This window comes from Tenrec ecaudatus, chromosome 5 (genome assembly GCF_050624435.1).
Source record: "Tenrec ecaudatus isolate mTenEca1 chromosome 5, mTenEca1.hap1, whole genome shotgun sequence".
Classification (NCBI taxonomy): domain Eukaryota; kingdom Metazoa; phylum Chordata; class Mammalia; order Afrosoricida; family Tenrecidae; genus Tenrec; species Tenrec ecaudatus.
The window spans coordinates 159,317,850-159,333,962 of record NC_134534.1 but is presented as its reverse complement, the minus strand read 5'-3'; the positions used below and the strand labels follow the sequence as shown (position 1 = coordinate 159,333,962).

General features: G+C 44.1%; 1 protein-coding gene and 1 non-coding gene across 2 annotated transcripts in view; one reads left to right on the top strand and one right to left on the bottom strand.

Annotated features, from left to right (window-relative positions):
• Positions 1-16,113, bottom strand: part of PTPRN2 (protein tyrosine phosphatase receptor type N2) — a 1,071,863-nt gene that overhangs the window by 984,500 nt on the left and 71,250 nt on the right. The window lies entirely within an intron of this gene.
• Positions 11,588-11,720, top strand: LOC142449620 (small nucleolar RNA SNORA5). The gene has a single exon (XR_012784753.1). It is a non-coding gene; the product is annotated as a small nucleolar RNA SNORA5 (small nucleolar RNA).

Sequence of the window (16,113 nt, the reverse complement as noted above, 5' to 3'; positions counted from 1 at the left end):
ATCCAATCTCAACCCCGTCTTTAAGAATCTGTGGGCAGTTTGAATAAATGAATAAAGTTATTCAGTCTTATGTTGATGCAAGAAGCCCTGGTGATGCTGTCAGGCCATTATTGGGCTGCTAACCACAAAGTAGACAGTTCAAACCCACCAGCTGCTTTGAGAGAGAAAGATGAGGCTGGCTGCTCCTGTAAAGATTTTCAAAGTCTTGGAAACTCCATACAGGGTCACTGGACCAGGAATAACTCAATGGTAGGGGGGTTGGGTTTGGGTTTTTTTATAAGAAAAGTCCAAATCCTTTTCAAGGATTTAAAAGCTGCTTATGCAACAAATGACGGTGACTGTGACAAAGAACAAAAGCAAACCAAAAGCAAACTGACCTCATTGCCATCGATTGAGTCAATGTGCCATATAGAGACATGACAGGACAGAGTAGTACTGCCCCTTTGTGTTTCCATGGCTGCAAATAGTCATGAAGTAGAAAGCCTCCTTTTTCTTCTATGGAGTGGCTGGTGGTTTCTAACTACTGACCTTGCAGTCAGTCACCCTATGCATAACTCGCTATGACACCAGTGACAAAGTGCTGGTTAAATTCACATAAATTAAAGCAAGGCTTGAAAGATAGTGAAGCCCACTCAAAGAAGGTGGCAACCATGAATGTGTGTGGCTCTCTATAGTCCTGCCAACAATGTAACCCATCACCCTCCTGAAAGGGGTCAGTGTGCTTATTCCAAGTCTCCAGAGCCCAAGGCTGCACCTGTGATGTTTCCAATTGTCCCGTGGTAGTTCCAATGACCACAATGGAATCACTCAAAGTGTAAAAATTCTAGTCTGTCCTTGTTTCACTTCCTCCATGACAGAACCGGGTTGAAGCCCTCCATGCATAGGCAAGTTACCTTGTTGGCTGAAAAGCAATAGTATTTGAAACAGACAAAAATCAAAGCCCACGCCTCCAGTACGGATTACACTGCAACACAGAGAAAATGACATCCTCACAACTGTACGATTGAGCAACATCATAGTAACCTAAGGAAAGATTAGTGTTGTCAGGGATTTCCTCGAATTTGGATCCACAATGGCGTTCATAAAGGCAGCAGCTAGGACGTCAAACACTGTACTGCATGGGGCAACTTGGATGCAAACGTTCTCTTTAAAGTGTTAAAAAAAAAAGATTTTTTTTAAAACCAACGTATGCCTGACCCAAACCATGGTGTTTTTAGTGACCACATGTGCATGTAAAATTTGGACAAGGAATAAGGAAAACCGAAAGAGAATTGATGACTGAATTACAGTGTGGTGATGAATATTGACTATACCACGGACATCCAGAAAAATAAACAAATCGGTGTTGGAAAGACTATATAACTCATCTCCTGTACTTCAGATATGTCATCAGGAGGGACCAGCCCATGGGAAAGGACATCATGCTTGGTAAAGCGGAGTTCAGCAAACAAGAGAAAGGACCTCAGACTCAGTGGCTACAATAGTGGGTTTGAAAAAACAACACTTGTGAGGATGGCTCAAGAGCATTGTGTTTCCTTCTGTCTAATCGAGAGTTGACTATGAGTCAGAACCAGCTCAAAAGCACCTACTAATATCTACAGGTATCAGTATCTGTCCACTGTTTGGAACCCAGGGCCTGCCTGTACTGTGTTTCATGGCTTAGACTGGTGAAGAAAGGGTTCCTAGCAGCTATAGCAGTAAGAGTAGCAGTGGCCTTTTTCCTAGAACTCCACCTACTCCCCTCCTGTGATGGGGCAATCCACCACCTTCATCTTCAACCAGAGAGCAGACGTAACACTGGGCCTGCATGTGCATACGCGTGAGTGTGCCTGCGTGCTTGTAGAGGAACCGAACTCTTCACAGCAGAATCAGAATGCATACAATCCTGGCGAACCAGATAGTGTGTTTTTCTGTCCCGAGGGTTTGCAAGGACTCTAGCAGTGGAGTCACCAGAAAAAAACAAGCCAACTCTCTAAAACAAGACAAGGCAGAGCGAACAAACAACTGCTGCATGCTCTCAAACCAGGCTGAGGTAGGGCTGGCTCCCCCATTACTGCTAGCTAGACAAAAGGTCCCAATAGGTTGCACTGAAAATTGTCTCCTCAACAGAAGTCGGTGTAAGACACCAGAAAAAAAAGAGTAATTTATAAATTATCAAGGGGACATGGGAGAAGAAGGGTGGGGCAGGGAGGGGGAAAATGAGGAGCTGATGGCAGGGGTTCAAGTAGAAAGAAAATGTTTTGAAAAAGATGATGACAACATATGTACAGATGTGTCTGACATAAGGGATATATGTATGGGTTATATAAGAGCTGTAAGAACCCTCAATAAAGTAAAAACTAAAAAAAGAAAAAAAAAGGTCTCCTCAGTACAGAGGTCACATTTTTATTAAATAACCCCCTGGAGAAAATAAAATATTTATACAAAATAATGCTTAATAAGTAATTTGTTGGTCATGTATAGTAATGTATTCATTCATATTCCATAGTGATCAGAACCAGGAATATACTTAGCACGTATTCTCTGAAAGCCTAGTACAAAGACTCTCTCTGATTCAAGTCCTTAAGGGCTATAAAATTCAAAGTGAATGTTCCCCCAAGCAATAAAAACAGTAACACTTTATCATACAGATTTTCAAGTTGTTATACGAAGATCAAAATTCCTATGCACCTAACACTCAAAGATGAGCTAACTGATGTTACTAGTAATTAATGGAGTCTGATAACAAGATCGCCTTGGCCTCAGGATGATGTTTCCAGAGAAAGAGTAATTGTTGGAGTGCAGTGACTCCAGTTAGTGATATTGGCAGGAAAGAGCCTTTCTCCTAAATTCAGAGAAGGAAAAATAACCATATAAAAATGTAAATATAACAAGACTAATCACAGAAATAGAAAATATCTATATATTTTCAGCCAATTTGGAAGGGGGTGTTTTCAGGCCAGTACTGTAAATTCCCACACAAGAACAAAAACCTAAGAAAGCTGAGAAGCAGCAGGTGATGCGTTCTGAGAGGATTTGCCAGTTCTAGGGTTAATCCAATGATCTAGACTCACTAATGTAAAAATCCTTCCCACGAGCCTCTGACAGCCTTGTTTTCTAATAGAAAATGGAAACATGGGCTTTCCCATCAAAATAGCTATCAGGTCCAGCCTGGACTGGTGAAAGTTCTGCTAGTCCTAGAAACAGTGGCTCTCACCCGAAGTCAACCAGACTTTCCCAAAGGATTACAGGGTGTAGTGGGGTGTGAAAGGGGGACACAGTGTGCAGGGGGCAGCACCACAGTCCAGGTAGGAACAAAGAGGGTGGATGGCAGGTGCCAGCAACAGGTAGACAGGCAGCTTGGCAGGCAGAAAGAAGGTGAAGAAAACAAGGCCAACCCACAGCTCTAGGCAAGTATCAGCTGCCCAGGAGTTCTGGGATTGAAGCGGCATCACCTAGGAAATGTCAGAGCATGGCAATCTATGAGATGCTCTTCAAATCTGGGACTGTGTGTATTCCTGACAGACACCCCAAACTACCACCGCTGCCATCAAGTCGGTTTGATTCATAGTGATGCTATAAGCCAGAGTTAAACACCTGCCATACTTTTCTCCCCCTGAAAGAAAAGCCAGTACACCTTACAGGAGGACTGGGTGAAGGTGTACACGTTTGTGTTAGTTATATAATTGTCAATTTAAGGTTTAAGCATATAGGGTTGGAGTCTAGCCTGTCAATCAGAATATAGCCAATGAGGCTTCTGTGGGGCATAACCTTCCCCTAAGGATTCTGGGAATTCTGGTATTTCCTCCTTGGAGGTGGGAGAGTCTCTGCTCACACCCTGGGAGACATAGCAGCTGGCAAGACACATGGACCCACCCTGATGCAGCCCTGGGTGCTGGAGAAGCCATGCAGAGGTGTTTCCAATGCCACTGGATCCAAAGACTTTCCACTCAACTGTGATCCTCTACATTTGGCATCATTGCACGTGTTTCATGTGTCTGAAGAGGACTTGATAGATTGGTATCAGGTACATGCGCTAATATTGGACTTATGGACTTGATCTGGGCTGGGTTGGGATATTTTCTCAATGTTCAATTGCTCTTGCATATAAATCCCTTTCTTATACACATATGTGCATCCATGGATTTGTTTCTCTAGTCTACCCAGACTAGCACAAGGTGAAAAGTGCAAACTGCAGGCTGAGAAGCAGCATTTAGATACCAAGAGCCAACAGCCAACAACCAATGGTAAATAAATTCATATCTTAAGGTAACATTTGAAATTTCCACTGGTGGAAATGTAGTAGACCATTCCCATGCCCATTTTAGACAGTGCCTTGGCAAGTTAGTTACATGAGCTGGAACACCGCCCGTTGCTCCGTAGAGCCTCTGGAACTAGAAATAAGAACAGAGAAAAAGTATGAGATCAACTTCAGGACTGCAGGACTGTCCCACAGCAACAGTCCTCCTCTGGGAGACTTGCAAAGCCTGCCAGTATGCAAAGGCTCTGAAGAAAGAAATGTGTTTTACATTGCTACCCCGTTATTCCCCAAACTATTTTAACTATCAAAACATCTATGAAATATCTTTCAGAGCTAGGGGTCTAGGCTGCAAATTTTGAAGAAGCCATATGCTGACTATATTTTGCCTATTTTGGATTCCCAATTGTTTCAGATGTTAATTCTGCACAAAGCACACACAGAAAATGAAAAACTAGTGGAGTTAATTCTGGCCCCAAAGTCAAAAGCATCCACACTGTGTGTACTTTGCACTCCCTTCTTCTAGCAGGAACTGTTGAAAGCAAGGCCAGGAACGACAATAATTCTTGTGCCTCTCTGTTCCCAAGGATGTTACTCACCTCAGTATCTAAGGCTTCCAAAATTTTCAATGGGACTGAGATCTTCTACCCACTCACTCCTCCAGTAAAAGCGGATTTAACCAAAACGAAAAAGCTCACTGCTACATCAACTCACAGTGACCCTAAAGGATGGGTTAGAAATGTCCCTTCTGGGTTTCCAAGATGGTAACGATTTGTAGGAGTAGATTGTCTTGTATTTCTCCTAGCGGATGATCGGAGTCCCTACAATCAACCGCCAACAGTCAATGCTGATGGATGGCGACCATGCGTGTATGAGTAGAACTGTGTCTCATAGGGTTTTTAATGGTTATTTTGGGGAAGTAGATTTTCAGTTCTTTCTTCCAATATGCCTGTGGTTGAACTCAAATCTCCAACCTTTCAATTAGCATCTGAAGGTACCATCAGTTTGTGCCACCCAAAGAGCATATCATGTGAAGCTACAGGGGCTGGCCCTTCCCCTTCTTTTTCTTTCTTTCTGTTTTCTTTTTTAATTTTTATTAAAGGATTATTTTATTGGGGGTTTTATAGCTCTTTCCCCTCCTTTTTCAACCTGAAATCACACACCCACACCCACACAGCTAAACCACCAGGCCCAACCTTGGCCCCCTGATCATGAACAGTTGGCTCGGTGGCTTGAGGGAGAAACACTAAGAGTCCCGGGCACCGCTCTTGGAAAAGAAGACGTGACTCTTCTTCCACACTTGGCACCCCAGTTGGGAGCCTGGGTGAAGTCCCACATCCCAGATTTTTCTCCTAAATATTTCAGCTCCCTAGCATTTGCAGAAAAGATTTCCAGCCTCCATGATGGTTTATTTGATTTTGTTTAATTGAGGGGAACAATACAATCAGGAGTGGGATCCTAACTAACCTTAACAAACTTTGTCCTCAAAAAATCCCTCCCCAACCCTCAGCCTCCTGGCTTCCAGGCAAAACCTCTAAGCAGTTCAGACTGCTGAAGTCCTGGCTAACTCAGCAAAATTGGAATAGGCCCAAGTTTGTAAAATGTAGGAGTATAGAATAATAAATGGGAAAAATGACAAGCAGAAACTCTGGAATGAGAGCTTTCAAAGAGGCAGAGTGAGCCCTTTCAGGAGACGGATGCAGATCACATTATTATGAGGAATGTGAAGAGCAACACATCTTCAAAGGGGTACGGCCACAATCAGTTTTGAGGGGGCCACCACCACTTTCCACCCTGCTGATCAAGACATCTGTTTGCTCTGCAACATGTAGACTGCCCTTGTTTTCTCACAGGGAGCTGAAGCTTCTAGCAACATGTTGACCCATCATTGGCCTCTCAAATTATGGACATTTTGCCTTCATGGTAGTAGGTTACACTAATTTGAAGGACACTTAAAACTGTGAAAGAAAGCCTGAAATGACAGCTGACCCAGATACCAAATTTCACTAGCAAATCCTGCACTTACTTATTCCAGTCACAGTGATTGACAGCCTAAGGCCACTTAGAAGCTACTCAGTGATGACAATTACCAGCTGATTAATGCTAAGTTTATTTATATCTACTGGCTTTCTTAAATTCAAACCAAGCTTTAACCTTACATCCTCATTTTACAATTTGGAACTTCCAAGCAGGAAAGGGTTTTTATTTAGAAGGCAGTCATATATTTATGATGTTAGTCTCCTTTCAAGTCAAGGCTTCTGGATAACACTCTCCCTTAGTCACTCTCATTTATTTAGAGCTGGTGATTACGTCCCCCAACAAATGTCACACTAGGAAGAAACCTGTCAAATACAGCAAAGGAAATAAAACACGTATCTGGATGAAATGACACTAAGACATGAGACATGATGGAACTGTTTAAAGTTATTTGTATAGTCTTTTAATGTTTATTATTAAAGATAATTTGGTGTTAGAAGTGTATTTCTCATTGTTCATATTTTGAGTTCTCACTACTTGCTGCACATTGTAAGCCCTTTACATTTGCCATTTACTTTCCACAACCCTAAAGTCCCTCTGTCTCAGCCCCACAGCACCTTTACACAAAAAGAGATTTTGGTGCACACACGGCGTCCATTTGGTCCTGTATAGAGGGTGGGTTGGAGGGCAGAGGAGAAGAAAGAACTATTTAGGAGGTTAATACAATTACCCAGGCAAGCGATTCCTATCATTTCATATTTAATTCTAAGGATCTGAAATGGTTTCACACTTCTTCAACCGGACAGAAAGGATGTGAAATCAGGAATCTCCCTAGCTATTCTCCCTGTTACCCAAATTCAGACCTATTTTTATGTTAATATTGTAAATCCCCCCCCCCCTGCTTTTTTCACGGTATGTAAACCTCAAACAGTGTCAAGGTCATAGTCTGACCCCCTTCTCTATCCAGACAACGCTACTTCTCAAGCCACAGTGTCCGAGGGGGAGGGAGGGCTGGATATCCTGGAAGGGCTGTTGCTGACAGTGTCTCTAGGTCTGATAACATCACTTCTCTCCTTAGTACGCTCCCTTTACTGGGAAGGCCCCCTGCTCACTTGCTATGGTCAGGTAAAATGCTGTCTGTTCTCTGTAGTCTTTGTTATCAACCTTTACTAGTCCGTATGGAATCCTTAGCTTGTGCCAATGGTTAACATGCTTAGTGCTAAGGGAAAGGATAAAGGGTCACCTCCACCCAGAGACCCTTCAGAAAATGGTCCTAGCCATCCATTTCCACAAACTCAGTTACTGAAAACCCTAATGGTGCACACATAGGTCACCATGATTCAGAATCAACTTAAGGGCAACGGTTGTATTTTGCTGTTGTTGCTAATGATGATGATATCATCAAATCAGTTTCCGTCCATAGGGACCATCTGCACAGCAGAAGGAAACATTGCACGAGAATGCGCCATCCTTACAATGGCTCCGATTCCGGTTTGTAGTGGTTACAGGTTGGGCTGCAATCTGCATGGACGGCAATTTGAAACTACTAGCAGCTCTTTGGAAGAAACACTGGGCTTTCTACTCCCGGAAACAGTTACAGCCTCAGAAACCCACAAAGGGTCCATATGAATCAGCATTACCTTAATGGCAGTAAGTACCTTTCATAATGTAATGACATTCCCTTTCAAAATGGAGAAAAGTAAGGATTCTACTTTGAGGACTAAGGGACACCTGGCCCACACCATGGGAATTGCTTCCTACATGTATAAAAAATTGGACACTGAGGTAGGAAGAATTGGTGCACTTGAATTATGATGCTGGTGAACATTATTGGAAGTGCCACGGACCGCCCAAAGAACCGACCTGTCATGGAGGAAGTGCAACCACCAGACTCCTTGGAGGGGGGATGGAAGACTTCATCTCAGACTGTGTTCTATTATCAAGGGACACAAGTTCCTCAGGAAGAACATGAAACTTGGTGGAGCAGAGAGGCAGCAAAAAGAGAGCAAGGCCCTCAACAAGATGGATTGACACGAAGGCAGCAACAACAGTCTCAAACATCAGAACAACTAGGAAGGTGGTGCGCGAACACAGTGTTTTGCTCTGTTGGGTGTAGGGTCGCAATGAGTTAGAACCAATTCAATGGCCCTAAGAATAACAACATTCCATTTAGGTTATTTTCCTAGCTGCTTAACTTAGGTTAGTCCCCACACCTCCCACTAGAGTGCATGCTTCTTGGGAGCAGAACTTTCATTTCATGCTCCTCATTCTCCAGTGTCCTGCATGAAGCCAGTAGCGTAGATCTGCAAAAGACAGCTCAGCACAAATGGGCAATGAGCTCCTAGCATAAGAATCTCCTATTGCCCTAGTTTCACTCTCTCCACTTTGCTTTTTTTTTTTTTCCTATAGGAAGTGCACATAGCCAGGCTCAGAGAGGCTACTGAGTGAGGCACCTTTGACCCAGAAGCCTTCAGCGGGCTCAGGACTGGCCAGGCCAGAAGCATCCTCATGCTTTGTGCTTTGTGCCCTGAGCCTTCACACATCGCTGGGACTCTTCTGTGGCCCATGCTCTCAATGACTGTCTCTAGGTGTTGAGACCACGTTGACCAGAGGATGGGCCCCAAGGCTGGGTGAGGTGTGCCACATAGGTGTATATTTCATAGATCCACTGAAGCAACTGTCTCAACAAGCCTGAGGTCAAACGATAGCCCACCATTTTTCTGGCCAGGTAATAGAATATGTAGCACGTGATGTGATGTTGAATAAACACCCATTGAAAGAAGTGAAGGTTGGGCTAGAACAAGAGCAACTTGAAAGCAGTCCAGTCAAATCATTCAAAAGGCCTTGAACCAATGCCTTTTAATTTGATATTCTCCCAAACTCCCTTGTCTCATGAATTATAGATCTTAGACTTCTATGTTTTTGCCCAATCTCTTTTTCTAGTATCTTCAGATTACACCATGTCCAGCATTATACAGATATATGGGCTTCCCAACTCCAATGCTGGAAAGCACCACTCTAAACTGAAAACCAACCTTACAGCCATGGAATCCACTCTGATCGACAGTGACCCTATGGAACAGGGTAGAATTGCCCGTGTGGGTGTCTGGGACTGTCACTCTGTATGGGAGTCGAAAGCCTCATCTTTCCCTTGTAGTGCCCAGTGGTCTCCAAACTGCTGACCTTGGGCTTAGCACTCCAACACATAACCCACTATGCCACCAGGGCTCCAGAAAGCCCTTTGGTCAGGTCACAAAATGAGCAACGCTCCATAAACTCACTCCTTGCTGAACCGAAAATAGAGGTGAAACAATTGCACATTTGCTTCTATTCCATAAAGCAAACATTATTTCCAAAGAGATCCACGACCACTATTTGCCATTGTGTTATCCCCCTGGGTCAGAACAGACGGTACTGCTCAGCCCCATAGGGTTTCTAATGGCCAATTTCTTGTAAGTGCATTGCCAGGTCTCGTTCTGAGAGATTCCTGGGCAGACTCAAACCTCCAACCTTCGTTTAGCTTGTGTTAACAACCTGCACCACCCACCAACTCCTTCAAAAGGGGCATTATTTTTGTTGTTAGTTGTCATCCAATACAAGGGTGTTTCCAAAAAGATTGTGAAAAAAACAAATACCTGTATGTTTTCATTGCAGTTTTTCCTGCACTTTTTCAAGCCCCTTATATATTCCAGTCTGGCAATTCCACGTGTGCACAGTAGAACTGAAATCCACGGGGGCTTTGAGGTTTGACCTTTCAGAAGCAGGTCACCAGGCCTGTCTTTCGAGGTGTTCTCAGGTTGGTTTGAACAACTAGCCTTTCAGCTTATAGTCCAGTGCATTACAGTTTGTGCCATCAGAGACCTTAGGTCTTTTTTATTTTCCAGACCTTTAGTGAAGCAAGCTTTTATGCTTAAGAAGCATTCACTGGAAAGAGTAAGAAGGTCGTATATCCATTCCTGTCATAGCTCAACTCAGGCTTTCTCCAAACACTCTAGGCCCATCACCTCCCTGGGATCTCCACGTACTTGTTACAGAACCGCACACTTGAAGAAGTCGTAGAAGAAGTGGCGAAGCAAGAACAAGAAGAGAATCACATTTTCTAGGCTCCTTATTCACTCCCCTTTCCTTCTCAGCCCAGAGAACCGCCAAGTTGTCCAACCGTAAAAGTTTGGAAACGTTCATCTCCCCTGCTGCTAACATTCTGTGAAGTGCCCGGCGGAATGCAGAGCCCTTTCGGTGTGAGTCCAAGGTTCACACCTAAGAAGCCCTGGACAGCAAGGACATCTTCATAAGGAGTATTACGAGTCAAGTTGTTTGTCAGAATCGGGCACTTTGGGGGCCAAATGTTAACAAGTTATTGAAGGCATCCTTGCTCTCTCTCAAAAGCTCTGGCTGTTCCCTTGAAGCACTGACATGCAGATTTAAAGCTGCTTTGGCCTGAGAAGTCTGTCAGCCCTTAAAGGGCAGGCTGTCTCCTGAGACTTCTTTTGTGTGTGCTGGTTGAAGACAGGTTAGAAAGCACTCTCCTAGAGGAGAAAGTGCAGGCTCACCAAACAAAGCACTGGGGCAAATGTTCAGAACTGGAATAAGTCTGGGTTCTCACTTTCCTCTTTTGGGATACATCCCTGTAGCATCTCAAACTCTGTTTCATCCCCAGCTTTCCTACAGGTGCCTATTCCCAAGGGCCACCCAGAGATCCCAGGTGACCCAAAGCATCACTGGCAGCCTTCGTGTGGCCCACTTTCTCCTCCTGTCCTCTACCAGTCACCCTAACCTCCTTGTTTCAGAACTCATCATCAGCTTAAAGAGCAGCCAAATGGAATACTTCTTTGAAAAGGGGCTTTTCTTAATATCTGAAAAATCCCATGTTGAATGAATGCTTATTTGTAATATATTCCTTGGAAGCCAAAGCTCAGGAGGAGGGGATGGTATTTCTCACACTGCATACTCCTTAAAACTGGAAACTAATTAAGCATAATGAGACACCTGGGTCTTCCTCAGACCCACCCCTGCGCCCTTGCAGAGTGCACTCTTATTGGGTGGCAGTTCTGAAACAATGTCTATTTCCTTCTGGTTATCAAAGGGAGGAGAAACCCTCGCCCTCGTGTGCTAACCAAAAGGGCATCTGTTCGAACACCTCCCCATCCATGGAAGAAGAAGGTAGCACCTACTTCCCTAAAGAAATGCTATGGGGAACTTCTACTTCGTCATGTAGAGTCACGAGGACTCAGGTTGACTTGATGCCAACAGCTTTGGTTTTGGGGGGGTCTGATGAAGGTGACTGAAACCTTGGCAATTGCTCATGTAGCTCTGGTCACCATTGGCTACCAAGCCACTCTCTGGGAAAGCAGGGCTTTATAATTATTTAAATATTGCAGCTGTGTCAAGTTCAGTGCCTGCCCCACCATGGCTGGCACTGGTCAAAAGGCTGCCACAGAGATACTGTAACTCATGGGCCCTGTTCCTCTCTGCTGAGGCTCAGGGATAAATTTTGTTACAGACATTGAAAAAAATTTTTAAATATACTGAGAAGACTTATGTGGTTTTGTCATTAAATTTCCAGTCCCAATATCTCAAGCCCCTTTCAATGTCTGGGTTAGCCTCTCAGTGGTGCAGTGATAAAATGTGCACAAAAGGGGGAGGAGGATAACCCTCAAAAAAATGAAAAAAAAAGGTCCACTGGTCAGAGGTTTTAAAGTTCACATGCCCCCTACCCCCACCCTCACCCCCAGGGGAGCATCAGACAACTTGCTCTGAGTTAGTGTACCCAGTGGCATCACCTGGGAAGGTTCTCTCTGGTCGCAGTGAATTTTTTTTTTTTTTGTAAAAGCAGTTTTGCTTGAACATTGCTTTTTGTGATGGCTGATTTAGGAAACGAGGGTGGGGCTGTGAAGTTTTATTTACTGCTTGGGAAAAATGCTGCAGAAATGGCTGTGATGTTGAACACAGCTTATAAGAACAGCGCTATGGGTACAGTTCGCGTATGAGCGGTTTTCTCATTTCAAAAGAGGTGAAATGTTGATTGATAACAAATCTCATCCTGAAGATGCATCAACTTCCTAACTGGATGAAAATGTCAATAAAATTCATGCACTTGTGCTCAAAGACCAACAACAGACCTTTCAAGAGGTGGGCAAGTTATCTGGACGATCTTGGATCTCGTTTCAGAGAATTTAAACAGAAGAAATGGGAATGAGAAGCATTTCTGTGAAATGTGTGCTTTGGGTTCTGACTGATCAGGAAAAAGGGCGTTGACTGGAAGCATGTCATACTTTGAAAGAACAGCTCCAACGTAACCCAGACTTCTTTCTAAGGTCATTGCTTGTAATAAGACATGTTGTATTCTTAGGACCCTGAAAGCAAACATCAATCAAGGCAGTGGAAGACACCATGTCACATTGCCCAAAAGAAGCTCATCAAGTGAAATCAAAGATCAAGGTGATGCTCATTTGTTTTTTGTTCGTTTGTTTTTGATGTCAGGTCGATAGTGCATTTGGAGTTTGGTCCATCAGGTCAGCCCGTTAATCAAGTTTTCTATTTAGAGGTTCTAAAAAGATTATATAACAGCGTGTGACAAAAAAGTCTGATTGTGGCAGACAAGACTGGTTTTGCCACCACAACAACACTCCTGTTGACAGCCATCTCAGCATTCCAGATTTTGGCAAAAATCAGCATGCCTCTCTTGCCCCACGTACCTTACTCACCTAACCTCTCTCCAGGAGACTTCTGCAAATGAAGAGGAACATGAAAGGACAGCAATTTGATGAGGTTGAAGAGGTGAAGGGGAAAAAAAAGGAGGGAGAGCTTTCAGCCATTTAAACAGCTGAGTTTGAAAAATGTTCCCCAATGGAATCACAGATTTGACAAATGCATTGCGCGTAATGGAGAATACTTTGAAGGTGATGATGTTGCTTTGTTAAAATGTAAAGACATAGCTTTGGAAAAAATTGCAGTTTTGAGGGGGGTACCCCATCCTATGTAGACAGATATAGAGATCATAAATGGGTGGTTTTAAAGAAATAAATTTCTCACATTTTCTCCTAGCCAGGAGACTACAAGTCCTAATTCGGGATATAGCTTGAGGGGAGGTTCTTTGTCTACTCCAGCCTTTAGAAGCTGCCGCAAACCTATGGCATTCCCGAGCTTACCTCCAGCTGCTGGCCACATCTTTATAGGGTGCCTTTCCTGTGAGTATGAGTCTGTCTATTCTTGTGGCAGTCACCTAATCTGGGGTCAATTTAAGGATTAAGAGTACAGGGGTGGAGTCTAGGCTGTCAATCTGGACATAGCCAATGAGACTTCCCTGTGGGCACGGCTTTCTCCTGAGAATTCTGGGAAATCTGGTACTTTCTACTTGGAGGCGGAAGATATCTCTCTCTCTCTCTCTCTCTCTCTCTCTCTCTCTCTCCCCTACTCCCTGGGAGGTATTACAGAAGACAAGTCACATGAACGCAACCAGACGTTGGAAGGTGGAGAAGCCACAGAGCGACCCCTGCCAGCACTGAGATGCTTACAACGCCACTGGACCCAAAGACTTCCTACCCACTGGCTTGTGATCGTCCTGCATTTGGCTTCATTGCATGTGTTTTGTGAGTCTGAAGAGGACTTTATAAATTGGTAATAGAAATATGGGTTAATATGGGACTTATGGACTTGATCTGGACTGGGCTGGGATGTTTTCTCAATGTCCAGTTGCTCTTGTATATAAAGTTCTTTCTTATACGCATATGTGTGTCTATGGATATGTTTCTCTAGTCTACCTAGACTAACACACTCCTCTTACAATACATAGATGATTAGGTTTATGACCCACCCTACTCTACCAGACCTCATTAACATAACAGACAAACACTCCTATTACCAAATAGAGTCTTATCTTTAGGGATAGAATTTCAACACATATTTTGTGCATAAGGGGACACAATTCAATCCACAACAATGCCACCAGAAAAAAAAGGTGAGTATGCCTAGATTCTAAGGAAAGATGCAAAACCAAACATCCCTGCCATAGAATTGATTCCATTCATAGCCATCCTGTAGGACAGAGGAGCACTGATCCTATGGGTTTCCAATGTAATGCTTTCCAGAGTAGAAAGCTTCATCTGTCTCCCTCAGAGCAGCTGGTGGTTTTGAACTGCTGACTTTGCAGTAAGCAGCCCAGTGAGTAACCACTACACCACCAGGGCTCCTTTGCGGGGAAGGTATGGAGGTGGAAAATTCAGCGTACTTCTGTCAGGTCAAAAGCTCCTTTAAGACCGGGAAGCAGAACCCGGAGGAAGGCCGACTGCACAGCTTGGTCTAGTCCAGTGGTTCTCAACCTTCCTAATGCCCTGACCCTTTAATACAGTTCTTCATGTTGTGGTGACCCCTCCTAACCAAAAAATTATTTTCGTTCTTACTTCATACCTGTCATTTTGCTACTGTTATGAATCGGACGACCCCTGTGAAAGGGTCATTTGATCCCCAAAGGGGCTGTGACACCGAGGTTGAGAACCACTGGTCTAGTTGGTTAGGCGGAGAACAGTATCACTTGCCACGTGGTGTTTGGCTACGGTAACATTGTGCAGTGTATTCTAACGCAACACTAACCAGAAAGGTTTTGCAATAGGGAGTTCAGCCCCAGAGGCCGTCGCAGTGGACACAGTTGCACTACTCCATTTTTAATCAAAGAGCAGATGAAAGCTTTGTTATTTTTGAAGATTGAATCCACAGTCAGTTTAATAACGCCAAGTATCATTGTCTGACACCATTAAAAGATGGAGTTCAAATATGCCAAATTAAAAAAAGAAAAAAAATCTCATTCACTGGTGACACAAAAGGGAAAATAGGCTCATATTGCTATGAAGAGCAGCGACACTCTTTGAATGTCTTTGTTAACCAGGGTCCTGGCAGGCGAGCGGGTGCTTGGGGATTTTGCTTTCAAACTCAGCGCGTGTGGGTCAAGCCTGCTTAATATTCCACCCTGGGGAAACCCTGTTGACCTCCCCGCCCCATAAGCCCTCCCATCCTGCCTCTCCGCCACATCTCTGAATCCAAGATGCACTGGTATTTTCAATTTTCTTTGCTGCTAAAGGGCAAAAAAAAAAAAGGTAGGGGGTGGGGGGGAAGCTGCAGTATAAATGCCTAACTTACTTTCAAGCCTTGTTTATAATGATTTATACATTATACAGCTGTTACACCTGCTGAAGCTTCCGCCGAACACTCAGGAAGCTTTTTTTTAATTTAAGAGGTTCAGAAATGTTTACACTTGGCTGTGGTATTTTAAAGATTGCTTAATCAGGAAGGTGCTCCAGACAGTCGGGAAAACATTGCCTTCATCTCTTGCTGCCTAGCCCAGAACAAGGAGGTAGAGCTGCCACAAAGGGTGGTGGCTTTCATAATTAACCTGCCCCTGCTCAAAACAGAGCTGATTACTCAGAGGGAGGGAGCGGCAGCCCAGCAGAAACACCGAACTGGCTAGAAATGACAAGAGGAAGAAGGTGCCTCCCTACCCAGTATTGTGTTGCCTCCAGGCAATAGTTTCTCCTGCTGGTGCTGCTGTCTGCCCTGTGTACACTCCAGGCATGTGGAAGGGCTATCAGCCTGCTCCGTATAAGGAAGTGTCAGTCAGGCTGAGGAGAAAGGACAGACATCTCTCAGAACTGTAGGATACTGGGGGCAAGGTGAAGTCTGACACCTCCACGAGAAAGGAGCACAGCAGGGCCCCCCTTGCTAAAGATGAGGAAGCCCTTGAGCAGCACAGTCAAGTTCAGGGTGAGGCTGCCATCTTTCTTAGAAAGTGGACAAAGGGGCTTTGCTTCAGGTGGTTTCAAGTAGAACTCCCATGCCACCCTCTTCATCCTCATTGGACATGATCATCTGAAGGCCTATGGTTCTTGTCTCTTGCTTTTTTATTTCTT